At 38.4% G+C, this 20,758-nt stretch overlaps 20 non-coding genes across 20 annotated transcripts; all 20 read right to left on the minus strand.

The window, feature by feature from the left end:
* Positions 1-216: 216 nt before the first annotated feature.
* On the minus strand, positions 217-335 carry LOC133957654 (5S ribosomal RNA). The gene has a single exon (XR_009921434.1). It is a non-coding gene; the product is annotated as a 5S ribosomal RNA (ribosomal RNA).
* A 925-nt stretch (positions 336-1,260) lies between these two features.
* Positions 1,261-1,379, minus strand: LOC133957647 (5S ribosomal RNA). The gene has a single exon (XR_009921427.1). It is a non-coding gene; the product is annotated as a 5S ribosomal RNA (ribosomal RNA).
* A 925-nt stretch (positions 1,380-2,304) lies between these two features.
* Positions 2,305-2,423, minus strand: LOC133957685 (5S ribosomal RNA). The gene has a single exon (XR_009921463.1). It is a non-coding gene; the product is annotated as a 5S ribosomal RNA (ribosomal RNA).
* A 925-nt stretch (positions 2,424-3,348) lies between these two features.
* Positions 3,349-3,467, minus strand: LOC133957834 (5S ribosomal RNA). Its single transcript, XR_009921603.1, has one exon. It is a non-coding gene; the product is annotated as a 5S ribosomal RNA (ribosomal RNA).
* Positions 3,468-4,392: 925 nt separating this feature from the next.
* Positions 4,393-4,511, minus strand: LOC133957587 (5S ribosomal RNA). The gene has a single exon (XR_009921372.1). It is a non-coding gene; the product is annotated as a 5S ribosomal RNA (ribosomal RNA).
* A 926-nt stretch (positions 4,512-5,437) lies between these two features.
* On the minus strand, positions 5,438-5,556 carry LOC133957588 (5S ribosomal RNA). The gene has a single exon (XR_009921373.1). It is a non-coding gene; the product is annotated as a 5S ribosomal RNA (ribosomal RNA).
* A 926-nt stretch (positions 5,557-6,482) lies between these two features.
* Positions 6,483-6,601, minus strand: LOC133957589 (5S ribosomal RNA). The gene has a single exon (XR_009921374.1). It is a non-coding gene; the product is annotated as a 5S ribosomal RNA (ribosomal RNA).
* Positions 6,602-7,527: 926 nt separating this feature from the next.
* LOC133957592 (5S ribosomal RNA) lies at positions 7,528-7,646 on the minus strand. Its single transcript, XR_009921376.1, has one exon. It is a non-coding gene; the product is annotated as a 5S ribosomal RNA (ribosomal RNA).
* Positions 7,647-8,572: 926 nt separating this feature from the next.
* Positions 8,573-8,691, minus strand: LOC133957760 (5S ribosomal RNA). Its single transcript, XR_009921534.1, has one exon. It is a non-coding gene; the product is annotated as a 5S ribosomal RNA (ribosomal RNA).
* A 926-nt stretch (positions 8,692-9,617) lies between these two features.
* LOC133957593 (5S ribosomal RNA) lies at positions 9,618-9,736 on the minus strand. Its single transcript, XR_009921377.1, has one exon. It is a non-coding gene; the product is annotated as a 5S ribosomal RNA (ribosomal RNA).
* Positions 9,737-10,662: 926 nt separating this feature from the next.
* Positions 10,663-10,781, minus strand: LOC133957594 (5S ribosomal RNA). The gene has a single exon (XR_009921378.1). It is a non-coding gene; the product is annotated as a 5S ribosomal RNA (ribosomal RNA).
* Positions 10,782-11,707: 926 nt separating this feature from the next.
* Positions 11,708-11,826, minus strand: LOC133957595 (5S ribosomal RNA). The gene has a single exon (XR_009921379.1). It is a non-coding gene; the product is annotated as a 5S ribosomal RNA (ribosomal RNA).
* A 926-nt stretch (positions 11,827-12,752) lies between these two features.
* LOC133957596 (5S ribosomal RNA) lies at positions 12,753-12,871 on the minus strand. The gene has a single exon (XR_009921380.1). It is a non-coding gene; the product is annotated as a 5S ribosomal RNA (ribosomal RNA).
* Positions 12,872-13,797: 926 nt separating this feature from the next.
* On the minus strand, positions 13,798-13,917 carry LOC133957825 (5S ribosomal RNA). Its single transcript, XR_009921595.1, has one exon. It is a non-coding gene; the product is annotated as a 5S ribosomal RNA (ribosomal RNA).
* Positions 13,918-14,844: 927 nt separating this feature from the next.
* Positions 14,845-14,963, minus strand: LOC133957815 (5S ribosomal RNA). Its single transcript, XR_009921585.1, has one exon. It is a non-coding gene; the product is annotated as a 5S ribosomal RNA (ribosomal RNA).
* Positions 14,964-15,889: 926 nt separating this feature from the next.
* LOC133957597 (5S ribosomal RNA) lies at positions 15,890-16,008 on the minus strand. Its single transcript, XR_009921381.1, has one exon. It is a non-coding gene; the product is annotated as a 5S ribosomal RNA (ribosomal RNA).
* Positions 16,009-16,934: 926 nt separating this feature from the next.
* LOC133957598 (5S ribosomal RNA) lies at positions 16,935-17,053 on the minus strand. The gene has a single exon (XR_009921382.1). It is a non-coding gene; the product is annotated as a 5S ribosomal RNA (ribosomal RNA).
* Positions 17,054-17,979: 926 nt separating this feature from the next.
* Positions 17,980-18,098, minus strand: LOC133957599 (5S ribosomal RNA). Its single transcript, XR_009921383.1, has one exon. It is a non-coding gene; the product is annotated as a 5S ribosomal RNA (ribosomal RNA).
* Positions 18,099-19,024: 926 nt separating this feature from the next.
* LOC133957817 (5S ribosomal RNA) lies at positions 19,025-19,143 on the minus strand. The gene has a single exon (XR_009921587.1). It is a non-coding gene; the product is annotated as a 5S ribosomal RNA (ribosomal RNA).
* Positions 19,144-20,069: 926 nt separating this feature from the next.
* On the minus strand, positions 20,070-20,188 carry LOC133957600 (5S ribosomal RNA). Its single transcript, XR_009921384.1, has one exon. It is a non-coding gene; the product is annotated as a 5S ribosomal RNA (ribosomal RNA).
* Positions 20,189-20,758: the final 570 nt, after the last annotated feature.

Raw genomic sequence — 20,758 nt, forward strand, 5'->3', positions numbered from 1 at the left:
CATTTTGAGAGTGATAGGTTACTAGTGCATGAATAAAGTAGTGTTTCGACTATCAAAAGTCATTTAAATGTTTACTCTTTTCCTTCAGTGATGATGTGTGTGTGTTCCATAGCCTGGTTTTCTTTGATGCTGAGTCTTTCGTGCTCTTTCAAAGGTGCTTCTCCTTTAAAGCAGCAGCAACAGTCCCCTCTGCTGGTTGCAAAGAAAATTGTTAAAAGCTTACAGCACCTGGTATTCCCAGGCGGTCTCCCATCCAAGTACTAACCAGGCCCAACCCTGCTTAGCTTCCGAGATCGGACGAGATCGGGCGAGTTCAGGGTGGTATGGCCGTAAGCGATTAACTCGACCCACAATACCTTATTTATACATGTGAATCGCCACCATCATCAATAGCATGGTTGCTTTGTGACCATCCAAACTTGTTTTTTATTGTTATATAATGTTAAGGAAAAGACACTCAAGGTGCAATTTTCTCATAATATAGCAAGAAAAAAATCACTACAATAATTTAATAATGTCCTTCAGTAATAATGTCAGGGTTTCATATACTGTTTCTTCCTTCATGGTGAGTAATTTCTCCCTGCTCTTTCACCCTGCTCTCCAAATATGACATTTTTAGGGTGATATGTTAATTTGACATGAATATAGTAGTGTTTCGAATATCAAATGTCATTTGAATGTTCAATCTCATCCTCCACCTATGATGATCTCCGACTGAATATCCTTTCTTGCTTTGATTGCCAGTCTTTCCTGCTCATTCAAAAATGTGTCTCCTCTGAAGCAGGAGCAACACCAAGCTCTGATGGCAATACAGAGAATCATAACCATAACCAACACTTTCCTTTTATTTTGTGTCCATTGAAACTCATCTTTTGTTGTTGTTTATCTTAAATGAAAAGAATCTGAAGGTGCAATTTTATCATATTATTGCAAGAAACAAAATCATGACAATTTCCATCAGTAAGACTGTGAGGGTTTCATATACTGTTTCTTCCTTGATGGTGAGTAAACTCCCCGCTCTTTCATCATTCTCTCCAAATAGGACATTTTGAGAGTGATAGGTTACTAGTGCATGAATAAAGTAGTGTTTCGACTATCAAAAGTCATTTAAATGTTCACTCTTTTCCTTCAGTGATGATGTGTGTGTGTTCCATAGCCTGGTTTTCTTTGATGCTGAGTCTTTCGTGCTCTTTCAAAGGTGCTTCTCCTTTAAAGCAGCAGCAACAGTCCCCTCTGCTGGTTGCAAAGAAAATTGTTAAAAGCTTACAGCACCTGGTATTCCCAGGCGGTCTCCCATCCAAGTACTAACCAGGCCCGACCCTGCTTAGCTTCCGAGATCAGACGAGATCGGGCGTGTTCAGGGTGGTATGGCCGTAAGCGATTAACTCAACCCACAATACCTTATTTATACATGTGAATCGCCACCATCATCAATAGCATGGTTGCTTTGTGACCATCCAAACTTGTTTTTTATTGTTATATAATGTTAAGGAAAAGACACTCAAGGTGCAATTTTCTCATAATATAGCAAGAAAAAAATCACTACAATAATTTAATAATGTCCTTCAGTAATAATGTCAGGGTTGCATATACTGTTTCTTCCTTCATGGTGAGTAATTTCTCCCTGCTCTTTCACCCTGCTCTCCAAATATGACATTTTTAGGGTGATATGTTAATTTGACATGAATATAGTAGTGTTTCGAATATCAAATGTCATTTGAATGTTCAATCTCATCCTCCACCTATGATGATCTCCGACTGAATATCCTTTCTTGCTTTGATTGCCAGTCTTTCCTGCTCATTCAAAAATGTGTCTCCTCTGAAGCAGGAGCAACACCAAGCTCTGATGGCAATACAGAGAATCATAACCATAACCAACACTTTCCTTTTATTTTGTGTCCATTGAAACTCATCTTTTGTTGTTGTTTATGTTAAATGAAAAGAATCTGAAGGTGCAATTTTATCATATTATTGCAAGAAACAAAATCATGACAATTTCCATCAGTAAGACTGTGAGGGTTTCATATACTGTTTCTTCCTTGATGGTGAGTAAACTCCCCGCTCTTTCATCCTTCTCTCCAAATAGGACATTTTGAGAGTGATAGGTTACTAGTGCATGAATAAAGTAGTGTTTCGACTATCAAAAGTCATTTAAATGTTCACTCTTTTCCTTCAGTGATGATGTGTGTGTGTTCCATAGCCTGGTTTTCTTTGATGCTGAGTCTTTCGTGCTCTTTCAAAGGTGCTTCTCCTTTAAAGCAGCAGCAACAGTCCCCTCTGCTGGTTGCAAAGAAAATTGTTAAAAGCTTACAGCACCTGGTATTCCCAGGCGGTCTCCCATCCAAGTACTAACCAGGCCCGACCCTGCTTAGCTTCCGAGATCGGACGAGATCGGGCATGTTCAGGGTGGTATGGCCGTAAGCGATTAACTCGACCCACAATACCTTATTTATACATGTGAATCGCCACCATCATCAATAGCATGGTTGCTTTGTGACCATCCAAACTTGTTTTTTATTGTTATATAATGTTAAGGAAAAGACACTCAAGGTGCAATTTTCTCATAATATAGCAAGAAAAAAATCACTACAATAATTTAATAATGTCCTTCAGTAATAATGTCAGGGTTTCATATACTGTTTCTTCCTTCATGGTGAGTAATTTCTCCCTGCTCTTTCACCCTTCTCTCCAAATATGACATTTTTAGGGTGATATGTTAATTTGACATGAATATAGTAGTGTTTCGAATATCAAATGTCATTTGAATGTTCAATCTCATCCTCCACCTATGATGATCTCCGACTGAATATCCTTTCTTGCTTTGATTGCCAGTCTTTCCTGCTCATTCAAAAATGTGTCTCCTCTGAAGCAGGAGCAACACCAAGCTCTGATGGCAATACAGAGAATCATAACCATAACCAACACTTTCCTTTTATTTTGTGTCCATTGAAACTCATCTTTTGTTGTTGTTTATCTTAAATGAAAAGAATCTGAAGGTGCAATTTTATCATATTATTGCAAGAAACAAAATCATGACAATTTCCATCAGTAAGACTGTGAGGGTTTCATATACTGTTTCTTCCTTGATGGTGAGTAAACTCCCCGCTCTTTCATCCTTCTCTCCAAATAGGACATTTTGAGAGTGATAGGTTACTAGTGCATGAATAAAGTAGTGTTTCGACTATCAAAAGTCATTTAAATGTTCACTCTTTTCCTTCAGTGATGATGTGTGTGTGTTCCATAGCCTGGTTTTCTTTGATGCTGAGTCTTTCGTGCTCTTTCAAAGGTGCTTCTCCTTTAAAGCAGCAGCAACAGTCCCCTCTGCTGGTTGCAAAGAAAATTGTTAAAAGCTTACAGCACCTGGTATTCCCAGGCGTTCTCCCATCCAAGTACTAACCAGGCCCGACCCTGCTTAGCTTCCGAGATCGTACGAGATCGGGCGTGTTCAGGGTGGTATGGCCGTAAGCGATTAACTCGACCCACAATACCTTATTTATACATGTGAATCGCCACCATCATCAATAGCATGGTTGCTTTGTGACCATCCAAACTTGTTTTTTATTGTTATATAATGTTAAGGAAAAGACACTCAAGGTGCAATTTTCTCATAATATAGCAAGAAAAAAATCACTACAATAATTTAATAATGTCCTTCAGTAATAATGTCAGGGTTTCATATACTGTTTCTTCCTTCATGGTGAGTAATTTCTCCCTGCTCTTTCACCCTGCTCTCCAAATATGACATTTTTAGGGTGATATGTTAATTTGACATGAATATAGTAGTGTTTCGAATATCAAATGTCATTTGAATGTTCAATCTCATCCTCCACCTATGATGATCTCCGACTGAATATCCTTTCTTGCTTTGATTGCCAGTCTTTCCTGCTCATTCAAAAATGTGTCTCCTCTGAAGCAGGAGCAACACCAAGCTCTGATGGCAATACAGAGAATCATAACCATAACCAACACTTTCCTTTTATTTTGTGTCCATTGAAACTCATCTTTTGTTGTTGTTTATCTTAAATGAAAAGAATCTGAAGGTGCAATTTTATCATATTATTGCAAGAAACAAAATCATGACAATTTCCATCAGTAAGACTGTGAGGGTTTCATATACTGTTTCTTCCTTGATGGTGAGTAAACTCCCCGCTCTTTCATCCTTCTCTCCAAATAGGACATTTTGAGAGTGATAGGTTACTAGTGCATGAATAAAGTAGTGTTTCGACTATCAAAAGTCATTTAAATGTTCACTCTTTTCCTTCAGTGATGATGTGTGTGTGTTCCATAGCCTGGTTTTCTTTGATGCTGAGTCTTTCGTGCTCTTTCAAAGGTGCTTCTCCTTTAAAGCAGCAGCAACAGTCCCCTCTGCTGGTTGCAAAGAAAATTGTTAAAAGCTTACAGCACCTGGTATTCCCAGGCGGTCTCCCATCCAAGTACTAACCAGGCCCGACCCTGCTTAGCTTCCGAGATCGGACGAGATCGGGCGTGTTCAGGGTGGTATGGCCGTAAGCGATTAACTCGACCCACAATACCTTATTTATACATGTGAATCGCCACCATCATCAATAGCATGGTTGCTTTGTGACCATCCAAACTTGTTTTTTATTGTTATATAATGTTAAGGAAAAGACACTCAAGGTGCAATTTTCTCATAATATAGCAAGAAAAAAATCACTACAATAATTTAATAATGTCCTTCAGTAATAATGTCAGGGTTTCATATACTGTTTCTTCCTTCATGGTGAGTAATTTCTCCCTGCTCTTTCACCCTTCTCTCCAAATATGACATTTTTAGGGTGATATGTTAATTTGACATGAATATAGTAGTGTTTCGAATATCAAATGTCATTTGAATGTTCAATCTCATCCTCCACCTATGATGATCTCCGACTGAATATCCTTTCTTGCTTTGATTGCCAGTCTTTCCTGCTCATTCAAAAATGTGTCTCCTCTGAAGCAGGAGCAACACCAAGCTCTGATGGCAATACAGAGAATCATAACCATAACCAACACTTTCCTTTTATTTTGTGTCCATTGAAACTCATCTTTTGTTGTTGTTTATGTTAAATGAAAAGAATCTGAAGGTGCAATTTTATCATATTATTGCAAGAAACAAAATCATGACAATTTCCATCAGTAAGACTGTGAGGGTTTCATATACTGTTTCTTCCTTGATGGTGAGTAAACTCCCCGCTCTTTCATCCTTCTCAACAAATAGGACATTTTTGAGAGTGATAGGTTACTAGTGCATGAATAAAGTAGTGTTTCGACTATCAAAAGTCATTTAAATGTTCACTCTTTTCCTTCAGTGATGATGTGTGTGTGTTCCATAGCCTGGTTTTCTTTGATGCTGAGTCTTTCGTGCTCTTTCAAAGGTGCTTCTCCTTTAAAGCAGCAGCAACAGTCCCCTCTGCTGGTTGCAAAGAAAATTGTTAAAAGCTTACAGCACCTGGTATTCCCAGGCGGTCTCCCATCCAAGTACTAACCAGGCCCGACCCTGCTTAGCTTCCGAGATCGGACGAGATCGGGCGTGTTCAGGGTGGTATGGCCGTAAGCGATTAACTCGACCCACAATACCTTATTTATACATGTGAATCACCACCATCATCAATAGTATGGTTGCTTTGTGACCATCCAAACTTGTTTTTTATTGTTATATAATGTTAAGGAAAAGACACTCAAGGTGCAATTTTCTCATAATATAGCAAGAAAAAAATCACTACCATAATTTAATAATGTCCTTCAGTAATAATGTCAGGGTTTCATATACTGTCTCTTCCTTCATGGTGAGTAATTTCTCCCTGCTCTTTCACCCTTCTCTCCAAATATGACATTTTTAGGGTGATATGTTAATTTGACATGAATATAGTAGTGTTTCGAATATCAAATGTCATTTGAATGTTCAATCTCATCCTCCACCTATGATGATCTCCGACTGAATATCCTTTCTTGCTTTGATTGCCAGTCTTTCCTGCTCATTCAAAAATGTGTCTCCTCTGAAGCAGGAGCAACACCAAGCTCTGATGGCAATACAGAGAATCATAACCATAACCAACACTTTCCTTTTATTTTGTGTCCATTGAAACTCATCTTTTGTTGTTGTTTATGTTAAATGAAAAGAATCTGAAGGTGCAATTTTATCATATTATTGCAAGAAACAAAATCATGACAATTTCCATCAGTAAGACTGTGAGGGTTTCATATACTGTTTCTTCCTTGATGGTGAGTAAACTCCCCGCTCTTTCATCCTTCTCTCCAAATAGGACATTTTTGAGAGTGATAGGTTACTAGTGCATGAATAAAGTAGTGTTTCGACTATCAAAAGTCATTTAAATGTTCACTCTTTTCCTTCAGTGATGATGTGTGTGTGTTCCATAGCCTGGTTTTCTTTGATGCTGAGTCTTTCGTGCTCTTTCAAAGGTGCTTCTCCTTTAAAGCAGCAGCAACAGTCCCCTCTGCTGGTTGCAAAGAAAATTGTTAAAAGCTTACAGCACCTGGTATTCCCAGGCGGTCTCCCATCCAAGTACTAACCAGGCCCGACCCTGCTTAGCTTCCGAGATCGGACGAGATCGGGCGTGTTCAGGGTGGTATGGCCGTAAGCGATTAACTCGACCCACAATACCTTATTTATACATGTGAATCACCACCATCATCAATAGTATGGTGGCTTTGTGACCATCCAAACTTGTTTTTTATTGTTATATAATGTTAAGGAAAAGACACTCAAGGTGCAATTTTCTCATAATATAGCAAGAAAAAAATCACTACCATAATTTAATAATGTCCTTCAGTAATAATGTCAGGGTTTCATATACTGTTTCTTCCTTCATGGTGAGTAATTTCTCCCTGCTCTTTCACCCTTCTCTCCAAATATGACATTTTTAGGGTGATATGTTAATTTGACATGAATATAGTAGTGTTTCGAATATCAAATGTCATTTGAATGTTCAATCTCATCCTCCACCTATGATGATCTCCGACTGAATATCCTTTCTTGCTTTGATTGCCAGTCTTTCCTGCTCATTCAAAAATGTGTCTCCTCTGAAGCAGGAGCAACACCAAGCTCTGATGGCAATACAGAGAATCATAACCATAACCAACACTTTCCTTTTATTTTGTGTCCATTGAAACTCATCTTTTGTTGTTGTTTATGTTAAATGAAAAGAATCTGAAGGTGCAATTTTATCATATTATTGCAAGAAACAAAATCATGACAATTTCCATCAGTAAGACTGTGAGGGTTTCATATACTGTTTCTTCCTTGATGGTGAGTAAACTCCCCGCTCTTTCATCCTTCTCTCCAAATAGGACATTTTTGAGAGTGATAGGTTACTAGTGCATGAATAAAGTAGTGTTTCGACTATCAAAAGTCATTTAAATGTTCACTCTTTTCCTTCAGTGATGATGTGTGTGTGTTCCATAGCCTGGTTTTCTTTGATGCTGAGTCTTTCGTGCTCTTTCAAAGGTGCTTCTCCTTTAAAGCAGCAGCAACAGTCCCCTCTGCTGGTTGCAAAGAAAATTATTAAAAGCTTACAGCACCTGGTATTCCCAGGCGGTCTCCCATCCAAGTACTAACCAGGCCCGACCCTGCTTAGCTTCCGAGATCGGACGAGATCGGGCGTGTTCAGGGTGGTATGGCCGTAAGCGATTAACTCGACCCACAATACCTTATTTATACATGTGAATCACCACCATCATCAATAGTATGGTTGCTTTGTGACCATCCAAACTTGTTTTTTATTGTTATATAATGTTAAGGAAAAGACACTCAAGGTGCAATTTTCTCATAATATAGCAAGAAAAAAATCACTACCATAATTTAATAATGTCCTTCAGTAATAATGTCAGGGTTTCATATACTGTCTCTTCCTTCATGGTGAGTAATTTCTCCCTGCTCTTTCACCCTTCTCTCCAAATATGACATTTTTAGGGTGATATGTTAATTTGACATGAATATAGTAGTGTTTCGAATATCAAATGTCATTTGAATGTTCAATCTCATCCTCCACCTATGATGATCTCCGACTGAATATCCTTTCTTGCTTTGATTGCCAGTCTTTCCTGCTCATTCAAAAATGTGTCTCCTCTGAAGCAGGAGCAACACCAAGCTCTGATGGCAATACAGAGAATCATAACCATAACCAACACTTTCCTTTTATTTTGTGTCCATTGAAACTCATCTTTTGTTGTTGTTTATTTTAAATGAAAAGAATCTGAAGGTGCAATTTTATCATATTATTGCAAGAAACAAAATCATGACAATTTCCATCAGTAAGACTGTGAGGGTTTCATATACTGTTTCTTCCTTGATGGTGAGTAAACTCCCCGCTCTTTCATCCTTCTCTCCAAATAGGACATTTTTGAGAGTGATAGGTTACTAGTGCATGAATAAAGTAGTGTTTCGACTATCAAAAGTCATTTAAATGTTCACTCTTTTCCTTCAGTGATGATGTGTGTGTGTTCCATAGCCTGGTTTTCTTTGATGCTGAGTCTTTCGTGCTCTTTCAAAGGTGATTCTCCTTTAAAGCAGCAGCAACAGTCCCCTCTGCTGGTTGCAAAGAAAATTGTTAAAAGCTTACAGCACCTGGTATTCCCAGGCGGTCTCCCATCCAAGTACTAACCAGGCCCGACCCTGCTTAGCTTCAGAGATCGGACGAGATCGGGCGTGTTCAGGGTGGTATGGCCGTAAGCAATTAACTCGACCCACAATACCTTATTTAAACATGTGAATCACCACCATCATCAATAGTATGGTTGCTTTGTGACCATCCAAACTTGTTTTTTATTGTTATATAATGTTAAGGAAAAGACACTCAAGGTGCAATTTTCTCATAATATAGCAAGAAAAAAATCACTACCATAATTTAATAATGTCCTTCAGTAATAATGTCAGGGTTTCATATACTGTTTCTTCCTTCATGGTGAGTAATTTCTCCCTGCTCTTTCACCCTTCTCTCCAAATATGACATTTTTAGGGTGATATGTTAATTTGACATGAATATAGTAGTGTTTCGAATATCAAATGTCATTTGAATGTTCAATCTCATCCTCCACCTATGATGATCTCCGACTGAATATCCTTTCTTGCTTTGATTGCCAGTCTTTCCTGCTCATTCAAAAATGTGTCTCCTCTGAAGCAGGAGCAACACCAAGCTCTGATGGCAATACAGAGAATCATAACCATAACCAACACTTTCCTTTTATTTTGTGTCCATTGAAACTCATCTTTTGTTGTTGTTTATGTTAAATGAAAAGAATCTGAAGGTGCAATTTTATCATATTATTGCAAGAAACAAAATCATGACAATTTCCATCAGTAAGACTGTGAGGGTTTCATATACTGTTTCTTCCTTGATGGTGAGTAAACTCCCCGCTCTTTCATCCTTCTCTCCAAATAGGACATTTTTGAGAGTGATAGGTTACTAGTGCATGAATAAAGTAGTGTTTCGACTATCAAAAGTCATTTAAATGTTCACTCTTTTCCTTCAGTGATGATGTGTGTGTGTTCCATAGCCTGGTTTTCTTTGATGCTGAGTCTTTCGTGCTCTTTCAAAGGTGCTTCTCCTTTAAAGCAGCAGCAACAGTCCCCTCTGCTGGTTGCAAAGAAAATTGTTAAAAGCTTACAGCACCTGGTATTCCCAGGCGGTCTCCCATCCAAGTACTAACCAGGCCCGACCCTGCTTAGCTTCCGAGATCGGACGAGATCGGGCGTGTTCAGGGTGGTATGGCCGTAAGCGATTAACTCGACCCACAATACCTTATTTATACATGTGAATCACCACCATCATCAATAGTATGGTTGCTTTGTGACCATCCAAACTTGTTTTTTATTGTTATATAATGTTAAGGAAAAGACACTCAAGGTGCAATTTTCTCATAATATAGCAAGAAAAAAATCACTACCATAATTTAATAATGTCCTTCAGTAATAATGTCAGGGTTTCATATACTGTCTCTTCCTTCATGGTGAGTAATTTCTCCCTGCTCTTTCACCCTTCTCTCCAAATATGACATTTTTAGGGTGATATGTTAATTTGACATGAATATAGTAGTGTTTCGAATATCAAATGTCATTTGAATGTTCAATCTCATCCTCCACCTATGATGATCTCCGACTGAATATCCTTTCTTGCTTTGATTGCCAGTCTTTCCTGCTCATTCAAAAATGTGTCTCCTCTGAAGCAGGAGCAACACCAAGCTCTGATGGCAATACAGAGAATCATAACCATAACCAACACTTTCCTTTTATTTTGTGTCCATTGAAACTCATCTTTTGTTGTTGTTTATGTTAAATGAAAAGAATCTGAAGGTGCAATTTTATCATATTATTGCAAGAAACAAAATCATGACAATTTCCATCAGTAAGACTGTGAGGGTTTCATATACTGTTTCTTCCTTGATGGTGAGTAAACTCCCCGCTCTTTCATCCTTCTCTCCAAATAGGACATTTTTGAGAGTGATAGGTTACTAGTGCATGAATAAAGTAGTGTTTCGACTATCAAAAGTCATTTAAATGTTCACTCTTTTCCTTCAGTGATGATGTGTGTGTGTTCCATAGCCTGGTTTTCTTTGATGCTGAGTCTTTCGTGCTCTTTCAAAGGTGCTTCTCCTTTAAAGCAGCAGCAACAGTCCCCTCTGCTGGTTGCAAAGAAAATTGTTAAAAGCTTACAGCACCTGGTATTCCCAGGCGGTCTCCCATCCAAGTACTAACCAGGCCCGACCCTGCTTAGCTTCCGAGATCGGACGAGATCGGGCGTGTTCAGGGTGGTATGGCCGTAAGCGATTAACTCGACCCACAATACCTTATTTATACATGTGAATCACCACCATCATCAATAGTATGGTGGCTTTGTGACCATCCAAACTTGTTTTTTATTGTTATATAATGTTAAGGAAAAGACACTCAAGGTGCAATTTTCTCATAATATAGCAAGAAAAAAATCACTACCATAATTTAATAATGTCCTTCAGTAATAATGTCAGGGTTTCATATACTGTTTCTTCCTTCATGGTGAGTAATTTCTCCCTGCTCTTTCACCCTTCTCTCCAAATATGACATTTTTAGGGTGATATGTTAATTTGACATGAATATAGTAGTGTTTCGAATATCAAATGTCATTTGAATGTTCAATCTCATCCTCCACCTATGATGATCTCCGACTGAATATCCTTTCTTGCTTTGATTGCCAGTCTTTCCTGCTCATTCAAAAATGTGTCTCCTCTGAAGCAGGAGCAACACCAAGCTCTGATGGCAATACAGAGAATCATAACCATAACCAACACTTTCCTTTTATTTTGTGTCCATTGAAACTCATCTTTTGTTGTTGTTTATGTTAAATGAAAAGAAACTGAAGGTGCAATTTTATCATATTATTGCAAGAAACAAAATCATGACAATTTCCATCAGTAAGACTGTGAGGGTTTCATATACTGTTTCTTCCTTGATGGTGAGTAAACTCCCCGCTCTTTCATCCTTCTCTCCAAATAGGACATTTTTGAGAGTGATAGGTTACTAGTGCATGAATAAAGTAGTGTTTCGACTATCAAAAGTCATTTAAATGTTCACTCTTTTCCTTCAGTGATGATGTGTGTGTGTTCCATAGCCTGGTTTTCTTTGATGCTGAGTCTTTCGTGCTCTTTCAAAGGTGCTTCTCCTTTAAAGCAGCAGCAACAGTCCCCTCTGCTGGTTGCAAAGAAAATTGTTAAAAGCTTACAGCACCTGGTATTCCCAGGCGGTCTCCCATCCAAGTACTAACCAGGCCCGACCCTGCTTAGCTTCCGAGATCGGACGAGATCGGGCGTGTTCAGGGTGGTATGGCCGTAAGCGATTAACTCGACCCACAATACCTTATTTATACATGTGAATCACCACCATCATCAATAGTATGGTTGCTTTGTGACCAGCCAAACTTGTTTTTTATTGTTATATAATGTTAAGGAAAAGACACTCAAGGTGCAATTTTCTCATAATATAGCAAGAAAAAAATCACTACCATAATTTAATAATGTCCTTCAGTAATAATGTCAGGGTTTCATATACTGTCTCTTCCTTCATGGTGAGTAATTTCTCCCTGCTCTTTCACCCTTCTCTCCAAATATGACATTTTTAGGGTGATATGTTAATTTGACATGAATATAGTAGTGTTTCGAATATCAAATGTCATTTGAATGTTCAATCTCATCCTCCACCTATGATGATCTCCGACTGAATATCCTTTCTTGCTTTGATTGCCAGTCTTTCCTGCTCATTCAAAAATGTGTCTCCTCTGAAGCAGGAGCAACACCAAGCTCTGATGGCAATACAGAGAATCATAACCATAACCAACACTTTCCTTTTATTTTGTGTCCATTGAAACTCATCTTTTGTTGTTGTTTATGTTAAATGAAAAGAATCTGAAGGTGCAATTTTATCATATTATTGCAAGAAACAAAATCATGACAATTTCCATCAGTAAGACTGTGAGGGTTTCATATACTGTTTCTTCCTTGATGGTGAGTAAACTCCCCGCTCTTTCATCCTTCTCTCCAAATAGGACATTTTTGAGAGTGATAGGTTACTAGTGCATGAATAAAGTAGTGTTTCGACTATCAAAAGTCATTTAAATGTTCACTCTTTTCCTTCAGTGATGATGTGTGTGTGTTCCATAGCCTGGTTTTCTTTGATGCTGAGTCTTTCGTGCTCTTTCAAAGGTGCTTCTCCTTTAAAGCAGCAGCAACAGTCCCCTCTGCTGGTTGCAAAGAAAATTGTTAAAAGCTTACAGCACCTGGTATTCCCAGGCGGTCTCCCATCCAAGTACTAACCAGGCCCGACCCTGCTTAGCTTCCGAGATCGGACGAGATCGGGCGTGTTCAGGGTGGTATGGCCGTAAGCGATTAACTCGACCCACAATACCTTATTTATACATGTGAATCACCACCATCATCAATAGTATGGTGGCTTTGTGACCATCCAAACTTGTTTTTTATTGTTATATAATGTTAAGGAAAAGACACTCAAGGTGCAATTTTCTCATAATATAGCAAGAAAAAAATCACTACCATAATTTAATAATGTCCTTCAGTAATAATGTCAGGGTTTCATATACTGTTTCTTCCTTCATGGTGAGTAATTTCTCCCTGCTCTTTCACCCTTCTCTCCAAATATGACATTTTTAGGGTGATATGTTAATTTGACATGAATATAGTAGTGTTTCGAATATCAAATGTCATTTGAATGTTCAATCTCATCCTCCACCTATGATGATCTCCGACTGAATATCCTTTCTTGCTTTGATTGCCAGTCTTTCCTGCTCATTCAAAAATGTGTCTCCTCTGAAGCAGGAGCAACACCAAGCTCTGATGGCAATACAGAGAATCATAACCATAACCAACACTTTCCTTTTATTTTGTGTCCATTGAAACTCATCTTTTGTTGTTGTTTATGTTAAATGAAAAGAATCTGAAGGTGCAATTTTATCATATTATTGCAAGAAACAAAATCATGACAATTTCCATCAGTAAGACTGTGAGGGTTTCATATACTGTTTCTTCCTTGATGGTGAGTAAACTCCCCGCTCTTTCATCCTTCTCTCCAAATAGGACATTTTTGAGAGTGATAGGTTACTAGTGCATGAATAAAGTAGTGTTTCGACTATCAAAAGTCATTTAAATGTTCACTCTTTTCCTTCAGTGATGATGTGTGTGTGTTCCATAGCCTGGTTTTCTTTGATGCTGAGTCTTTCGTGCTCTTTCAAAGGTGCTTCTCCTTTAAAGCAGCAGCAACAGTCCCCTCTGCTGGTTGCAAAGAAAATTGTTAAAAGCTTACAGCACCTGGTATTCCCAGCAGGGTCTCCCATCCAAGTACTAACCAGGCCCGACCCTGCTTAGCTTCCGAGATCGGACGAGATCGGGCGTGTTCAGGGTGGTATGGCCGTAAGCGATTAACTCGACCCACAATACCTTATTTATACATGTGAATCACCACCATCATCAATAGTATGGTTGCTTTGTGACCATCCAAACTTGTTTTTTATTGTTATATAATGTTAAGGAAAATACACTCAAGGTGCAATTTTCTCATAATATAGCAAGAAAAAAATCGCTACCATAATTTAATAATGTCCTTCAGTAATAATGTCAGGGTTTCATATACTGTTTCTTCCTTCATGGTGAGTAATTTCTCCCTGCTCTTTCACCCTTCTCTCCAAATATAACATTTTTAGGGTGATATGTTAATTTGACATGAATATAGTAGTGTTTCGAATATCAAATGTCATTTGAATGTTCAATCTCATCCTCCACCTATGATGATCTCCGACTGAATATCCTTTCTTGCTTTGATTGCCAGTCTTTCCTGCTCATTCAAAAATGTGTCTCCTCTGAAGCAGGAGCAACACCAAGCTCTGATGGCAATACAGAGAATCATAACCATAACCAACACTTTCCTTTTATTTTGTGTCCATTGAAACTCATCTTTTGTTGTTGTTTATGTTAAATGAAAAGAATCTGAAGGTGCAATTTTATCATATTATTGCAAGAAACAAAATCATGACAATTTCCATCAGTAAGACTGTGAGGGTTTCATATACTGTTTCTTCCTTGATGGTGAGTAAACTCCCCGCTCTTTCATCCTTCTCTCCAAATAGGACATTTTTGAGAGTGATAGGTTACTAGTGCATGAATAAAGTAGTGTTTCGACTATCAAAAGTCATTTAAATGTTCACTCTTTTCCTTCAGTGATGATGTGTGTGTGTTCCATAGCCTGGTTTTCTTTGATGCTGAGTCTTTCGTGCTCTTTCAAAGGTGCTTCTCCTTTAAAGCAGCAGCAACAGTCCCCTCTGCTGGTTGCAAAGAAAATTGTTAAAAAGCTTACAGCACCTGGTATTCCCAGGCGGTCTCCCATCCAAGTACTAACCAGGTCCGACCCTGCTTAGCTTCAGAGATCGGACGAGATCGGGCGTGTTCAGGGTGGTATGGCCGTAAGCGATTAACTTGACCCACAATACCTTATTTATACATGTGAATCACCACCATCATCAATAGTATGGTTGCTTTGTGACCATCCAAACTTGTTTTTTATTGTTATATAATGTTAAGGAAAAGAGACTCAAGGTGCAATTTTCTCATAATATAGCAAGAAAAAAATCACTACAATAATTTAATAAGGTGCTTCAGTAATAATGTCAGGGTTTCATATACTGTTTCTTCCTTCATGGTGAGTAATTTCTCCCTGCTCTTTCACCCTTCTCTCCAAATATGACATTTTTAGGGTGATATGTTAATTTGACATGAATATAGTAGTGTTTCGAATATCAAATGTCATTTGAATGTTCAATCTCATCCTCCACCTATGATGATCTCCGACTGAATATCCTTTCCTGCTTTGATTGCCAGTCTTTCCTGCTCATTCAAAAATGTGTCTCCTCTGAAGCAGGAGCAACACCAAGCTCTGATGGCAATACAGCGAATCATAACCATAACCAACACTTTCCTTTTATTTTGTGTCCATTGAAACTCATCTTTTGTTGTTGTTTATGTTAAATGAAAAGAATCTGAAGGTGCAATTTTATCATATTATTGCAAGAAACAAAATCATGACAATTTCCATCAGTAAGACTGTGAGGGTTTCATATACTGTTTCTTCCTTGATGGTGAGTAAACTCCCAGCTCTTTCATCCTTCTCTCCAAATAGGACATTTTTGAGAGTGACAGGTTACTAGTGCATGAATAAAGTAGTGTTTCGACTATCAAAAGTCATTTAAATGTTCACTCTTTTCCTTCAGTGATGATGTGTGTGTGTTCCATAGCCTGGTTTTCTTTGATGCTGAGTCTTTCGTGCTCTTTCAAAGGTGCTCCTCCTTTAAAGCAGCAGCAACAGTCCCCTCTGCTGGTTGCAAAGAAAATTGTTAAAAGCTTACAGCACCTGGTATTCCCAGGCGGTCTCCCATCCAAGTACTAACCAGGCCCGACCCTGCTTAGCTTCCGAGATCGGACGAGATCGGGCGTGTTCAGGGTGGTATGGCCGTAAGCGATTAACTCGACCCACAATACCTTATTTATACATGTGAATCACCACCATCATCAATAGTATGGTGGCTTTGTGACCATCCAAACTTGTTTTTTATTGTTATATAATGTTAAGGAAAAGACACTCAAGGTGCAATTTTCTCATAATATAGCAAGAAAAAAATCACTACAATAATTTAATAAGGTGCTTCAGTAATAATGTCAGGGTTTCATATACTGTTTCTTCCTTCATGGTGAGTAATTTCTCCCTGCTCTTTCACCCTTCTCTCCAAATATGACATTTTTAGGGTGATATGTTAATTTGACATGAATATAGTAGTGTTTCGAATATCAAATGTCATTTGAATGTTCAATCTCATCCTCCACCTATGATGATCTCCGACTGAATATCCTTTCCTGCTTTGATTGCCAGTCTTTCCTGCTCATTCAAAAATGTGTCTCCTCTGAAGCAGGAGCAACACCAAGCTCTGATGGCAATACAGCGAATCATAACCATAACCAACACTTTCCTTTTATTTTGTGTCCATTGAAACTCATCTTTTGTTGTTGTTTATGTTAAATGAAAAGAATCTGAAGGTGCAATTTTATCATATTATTGCAAGAAACAAAATCATGACAATTTCCATCAGTAAGACTGTGAGGGTTTCATATACTGTTTCTTCCTTGATGGTGAGTAAACTCCCAGCTCTTTCATCCTTCTCTCCAAATAGGACATTTTTGAGAGTGACAGGTTACTAGTGCATGAATAAAGTAGTGTTTCGACTATCAAAAGTCATTTAAATGTTCACTCTTTTCCTTCAGTGATGATGTGTGTGTGTTCCATAGCCTGGTTTTCTTTGATGCTGAGTCTTTCGTGCTCTTTCAAAGGTGCTCCTCCTTTAAAGCAGCAGCAACAGTCCCCTCTGCTGGTTGCAAAGAAAATTGTTAAAAGCTTACAGCACCTGGTATTCCCAGGCGGTCTCCCATCCAAGTACTAACCAGGCCCGACCCTGCTTAGCTTCCGAGATCGGACGAGATCGGGCGTGTTCAGGGTGGTATGGCCGTAAGCGATTAACTCGACCCACAATACCTTATTTATACATGTGAATCACCACCATCATCAATAGTATGGTGGCTTTGTGACCATCCAAACTTGTTTTTTATTGTTATATAATGTTAAGGAAAAGACACTCAAGGTGCAATTTTCTCATAATATAGCAAGAAAAAAATCACTACAATAATTTAATAAGGTGCTTCAGTAATAATGTCAGGGTTTCATATACTGTTTCTTCCTTCATGGTGAGTAATTTCTCCCTGCTCTTTCACCCTTCTCTCCAAATATGACATTTTTAGGGTGATATGTTAATTTGACATGAATATAGTAGTGTTTCGAATATCAAATGTCATTTGAATGTTCAATCTCATCCTCCACCTATGATGATCTCCGACTGAATATCCTTTCCTGCTTTGATTGCCAGTCTTTCCTGCTCATTCAAAAATGTGTCTCCTCTGAAGCAGGAGCAACACCAAGCTCTGATGGCAATACAGCGAATCATAACCATAACCAACACTTTCCTTTTATTTTGTGTCCATTGAAACTCATCTTTTGTTGTTGTTTATGTTAAATGAAAAGAATCTGAAGGTGCAATTTTATCATATTATTGCAAGAAACAAAATCATGACAATTTCCATCAGTAAGACTGTGAGGGTTTCATATACTGTTTCTTCCTTGATGGTGAGTAAACTCCCAGCTCTTTCATCCTTCTCTCCAAATAGGACATTTTTGAGAGTGACAGGTTACTAGTGCATGAATAAAGTAGTGTTTCGACTATCAAAAGTCATTTAAATGTTCACTCTTTTCCTTCAGTGATGATGTGTGTGTGTTCCATAGCCTGGTTTTCTTTGATGCTGAGTCTTTCGTGCTCTTTCAAAGGTGCTCCTCCTTTAAAGCAGCAGCAACAGTCCCCTCTGCTGGTTGCAAAGAAAATTGTTAAAAGCTTACAGCACCTGGTATTCCCAGGCGGTCTCCCATCCAAGTACTAACCAGGCCCGACCCTGCTTAGCTTCCGAGATCGGACGAGATCGGGCGTGTTCAGGGTGGTATGGCCGTAAGCGATTAACTCGACCCACAATACCTTATTTATACATGTGAATCACCACCATCATCAATAGTATGGTGGCTTTGTGACCATCCAAACTTGTTTTTTATTGTTATATAATGTTAAGGAAAAGACACTCAAGGTGCAATTTTCTCATAATATAGCAAGAAAAAAATCACTACAATAATTTAATAAGGTGCTTCAGTAATAATGTCAGGGTTTCATATACTGTTTCTTCCTTCATGGTGAGTAATTTCTCCCTGCTCTTTCACCCTTCTCTCCAAATATGACATTTTTAGGGTGATATGTTAATTTGACATGAATATAGTAGTGTTTCGAATATCAAATGTCATTTGAATGTTCAATCTCATCCTCCACCTATGATGATCTCCGACTGAATATCCTTTCCTGCTTTGATTGCCAGTCTTTCCTGCTCATTCAAAAATGTGTCTCCTCTGAAGCAGGAGCAACACCAAGCTCTGATGGCAATACAGAGAATCATAACCATAACCAACACTTTCCTTTTATTTTGTGTCCATTGAAACTCATCTTTTGTTGTTGTTTATGTTAAATGAAAAGAATCTGAAGGTGCAATTTTATCATATTATTGCAAGAAACAAAATCATGACAATTTCCATCAGTAAGACTGTGAGGGTTTCATATACTGTTTCTTCCTTGATGGTGAGTAAACTCCCCGCTCTTTCATCCTTCTCTCCAAATAGGACATTTTTGAGAGTTATAGGTTACTAGTGCATGAATAAAGTAGTGTTTCGACTATCAAAAGTCATTTAAATGTTCACTCTTTTCCTTCAGTGATGATGTGTGTGTGTTCCATAGCCTGGTTTTCTTTGATGCTGAGTCTTTCGTGCTCTTTCAAAGGTGCTTCTCCTTTAAAGCAGCAGCAACAGTCCCCTCTGCTGGTTGCAAAGAAAATTGTTAAAAGCTTACAGCACCTGGTATTCCCAGGCGGTCTCCCATCCAAGTACTAACCAGGTCCGACCCTGCTTAGCTTCAGAGATCGGACGAGATCGGGCGTGTTCAGGGTGGTATGGCCGTAAGCGATTAACTCGACCCACAATACCTTATTTATACATGTGAATCACCACCATCATCAATAGTATGGTTGCTTTGTGACCATCCAAACTTGTTTTTTATTGTTATATAATGTTAAGGAAAAGACACTCAAGGTGCAATTTTCTCATAATATAGCAAGAAAAAAATCACTACAATAATTTACTAAGGTGCTTCAGTAATAATGTCAGGGTTTCATATACTGTTTCTTCCTTCATGGTGAGTAATTTCTCCCTGCTCTTTCACCCTTCTCTCCAAATATGACATTTTTAGGGTGATATGTTAATTTGACATGAATATAGTAGTGTTTCGAATATCAAATGTCATTTGAATGTTCAATCTCATCCTCCACCTATGATGATCTCCGACTGAATATCCTTTCTTGCTTTGATTGCCAGTCTTTCCTGCTCATTCAAAAATGTGTCTCCTCTGAAGCAGGAGCAACACCAAGCTCTGATGGCAATACAGAGAATCATAACCATAACCAACACTTTCCTTTTATTTTGTGTCCATTGAAACTCATCTTTTGTTGTTGTTTATGTTAAATGAAAAGAATCTCAAGGTGCAATTTTATCATATTATTGCAAGAAACAAAATCATGACAATTTCCATCAGTAAGACTGTGAGGGTTTCATATACTGTTTCTTCCTTGATGGTGAGTAAACTCCCCGCTCTTTCATCCTTCTCTCCAAATAGGACATTTTTGAGAGTGACAGGTTACTAGTGCATGAATAAATTAGTGTTTCGACTATCAAAAGTCATTTAAATGTTCACTCTTTTCCTTCAGTGATGATGTGTGTGTGTTCCATAGCCTGGTTTTCTTTGATGCTGAGTCTTTCGTGCTCTTTCAAAGGTGCTCCTCCTTTAAAGCAGCAGCAACAGTCCCCTCTGCTGGTTGCAAAGAAAATTGTTAAAAGCTTACAGCACCTGGTATTCCCAGGCGGTCTCCCATCCAAGTACTAACCAGGCCCGACCCTGCTTAGCTTCCGAGATCGGACGAGATCGGGCGTGTTCAGGGTGGTATGGCCGTAAGCGATTAACTCGACCCACAATACCTTATTTATACATGTGAATCACCACCATCATCAATAGTATGGTTGCTTTGTGACCATCCAAACTTGTTTTTTATTGTTATATAATGTTAAGGAAAAGACACTCAAGGTGCAATTTTCTCATAATATAGCAAGAAAAAAATCACTACAATAATTTACTAAGGTGCTTCAGTAATAATGTCAGGGTTTCATATACTGTTTCTTCCTTCATGGTGAGTAATTTCTCCCTGCTCTTTCACCCTTCTCTCCAAATATGACATTTTTAGGGTGATATGTTAATTTGACATGAATATAGTAGTGTTTCGAATATCAAATGTCATTTGAATGTTCAATCTCATCCTCCACCTATGATGATCTCCGACTGAATATCCTTTCTTGCTTTGATTGCCAGTCTTTCCTGCTCATTCAAAAATGTGTCTCCTCTGAAGCAGGAGCAACACCAAGCTCTGATGGCAATACAGAGAATCATAACCATAACCAACACTTTCCTTTTATTTTGTGTCCATTGAAACTCATCTTTTGTTGTTGTTTATGTTAAATGAAAAGAATCTC

The sequence above is a fragment of the Platichthys flesus genome, chromosome 7 (genome assembly GCF_949316205.1).
Source record: "Platichthys flesus chromosome 7, fPlaFle2.1, whole genome shotgun sequence".
Taxonomy (NCBI): Eukaryota; Metazoa; Chordata; class Actinopteri; order Pleuronectiformes; family Pleuronectidae; genus Platichthys; species Platichthys flesus.